Below are 2916 nucleotides of genomic sequence, written 5' to 3' on the forward strand. Positions count from 1 at the left end.
ATCCAATCCTCACAATCCAAAATCCTTCGTAAAATCCTCAGTGATCCTTGCTTTGCCACAAATAAAATCGTACATAAAGACCTTAATGTTCCCTATGTAACCGATCTAGCCCAAACCAAATATCACTCCTTCCATTATAAACTCCCTAATCACTCAAACCCCCTAGTTTCTAACCATCCACCCTCTTCCGTTCCTGACAATGCTCCTGAAAAGAAGATGGCCACGAGACCAGCTAATGTAAAATGTCATTAGAGTGCTACCAATGGATAGTTGCTCTACACGCCTGTAACACGCCATTTTAACTAAGATCAAATTTACTTAATGTATTATACAGTTGTAAATTTCAATAAAGATATTTAAAAAAAATCATTTCATCATTCTTATTATTAATTTCAATTATATTTATTTTTGATATTACTATTATTTAATTTTCTCGTTAATATCTGCGTAAAGTATAGGTTGATAACTACATACTATTGCCCTAGAAATAAATATTTCTATTTTAAAAAAAGGGCGGTCTCTATTACTCAGATTTCAGGTTCAAAAACAGTTAATAAAAATTACATTTTAAGTAAATTATTTAATTTTTTTAAAAAGCTCTCATGAGAGGGAAATTTAAAAAAAAAGATAAAGTAAAAAACCAGTCACTGTGAACGGATTTTATACAAGGAATTTTTTCCAGTCTAGTAAGGTTTTTATATGAATTTGTGTTAAGAGATCTATATGAAAGGAATGCTACACGAGTGAGAAAACTGAATGGCGTTGACGTTAGCCGTGAAATTCTGGATTATAAATAAGTTAGGAGATAATAAATTATCAACAAGTGTGAAAACTGATTTCTAAGGAGCTTGACGGCTCTGTCAGCCTTGAAATGAGCGGAGTATAAAAGTGCTCGGAGTCAAGATGATGGTCCCTGTCACGGAATGAAAAAGGAAGAGGGAAAAAGTACGAATGGGACTAGTTGAATATTTCGAACAAATGCAAAGACCCGGCCAGGGTAGGCATTGAATAGGGTTCAAGGTTTGAGAAGTAATTTTTGCAGCTAATTAGGGAAGAAGGGTCTTGCCCGCGGGCTATAACAGATAAGTAAACCAACCCCTCTTTACGATGCTAATATTGAAACTGTTATAAAAAAAAACTCATAAAAGATATACAGGGTGGAACAGCTAACGTATGTGTTCTGTAAAACCAATCTAGAAATATTTTCCCGAATAAATTCAGTATTGTCCTGAACCGTACATCAACTTAATATATAAAAGAACAAACATGACCCACTCAAAGTTATTGGTTTCTATATAAAATTAAGATAAATGTAAACGGCAATGTTTATGAAGTTTAAATATTCAATTGCGGTTTCCTTCATGCTTTAGATGTGCAACAACCCTGGTTTCAAAAATAAATCATACTGTTTTTAAAAAAAAATTTCACTGCCACTAAGACCTGTAATGTGGTTCGAAACGTAGGCCCTTTCATTGTTTATTATGTATACGGTCAACTAATTACTTTCCAAAATATATTACTTTATTAAATAAATCATATGGTATCCTTGTTAACTCTCAACATTCTTTATTATACCAATAGTCTAACGTTCCGGTCAATTCGGCCATCCTCAAGGACAATCTTAAATATAAATTCACACCCCACATCAAAATTCTAAACAAGGTTTTATAGGCTATTTTGGCAAGGTCATAAAATTCAAACCAAAATCACCCTGTTTTCTTAGAACCATCAATTTTTAAAACTTTAATTTAGGATTAAAACTACACTATCCACTATTAGATATTCATATAAATAGTTTGTTTATCCACTATACCAACCTGAATTTATAAATGAAGGACTACATTTGGACAAACGATTAACCTTGCTCATACAAGACTGAAAAGAAAGGAAACTGTTCGTCGATTCCGACTATTACAACATTTACTAGACAAACGGTCTAAACTTCCATTACAAAAGACTGATCTACATGACTATTATAAGGCCTATTTGGACATACGGAGTTGAGCTATGGGGCTCCACTAAACCATCTAATTCCTCTCGAATCCAATCCTTACAGTCCAAAATCCTTCGTAAAATCCTTAATGCTCCTTACTTTGTCACAAATCAGGACCTCAATGTCCCCTATGTTGCCGATTTGGCCAGAACCAGATACCAATCCTTCCATAATAAACTTCCTAACCACCCAAACCAACTCGTTTCTAGCCTGGCTTCTCCTTCACTACCTAATAATCCTCCTAGACGTCTGAAAAGAAGATGGCATCGAGATCTTCTCCTTTAGAAATGTTTTTGGAGTTCTATCAATGGGTAGATTCTCTACATGTTTTTATCATGTCATAATATCACTTACAGCAAATTTACTTGATGTGTATATATGTATACAGTAGTAAATATCAATAAATAAATTATTTAAAAAAAAAGTTTTGTTAAGACATCGTTTTTTTTTTTTTCCAAAAACAAACAGTTTTTCTACAACATTTTTACTATTTTTTCTATATTGGTCCTTAGACTAACTTCCTCCCGTTCATTATCGTAGACATACCACTCAGTCAGGATATGCAGTACTGTTACAGGTACTATACAATATACTCATTTCAGTGGTGTTCCTATTGCGGTAAGGTACTCCTGTTGCAAGCCACTCTTGAGTGTCCTATCCTGAGCTGGGTCATTACCACACCTCTCCATGTTAATTGTGGAATTTTTTGACTTAAGACTACATATCGTACAAAAATGCTTTGTTTATTGTCCCTTTGCTTAAATCAAATTCATACTATTAAATTTTCCACATTAACAATTTGTTTATACAATTAAATTCTTCACACTTTATTACCTAGTTCTATCCTTTTCTTACTCCAGATTTTGTCATCAAAGGTAATTATTTATATAGTCTTATAATATTATTAACATATAATTCTTTAT

This window comes from Halyomorpha halys, unplaced genomic scaffold (assembly GCF_000696795.3).
Source record: "Halyomorpha halys isolate HHAL.00 unplaced genomic scaffold, Hhal_1.1 Scaffold103.1, whole genome shotgun sequence".
NCBI classification, from domain to species: domain Eukaryota; kingdom Metazoa; phylum Arthropoda; class Insecta; order Hemiptera; family Pentatomidae; genus Halyomorpha; species Halyomorpha halys.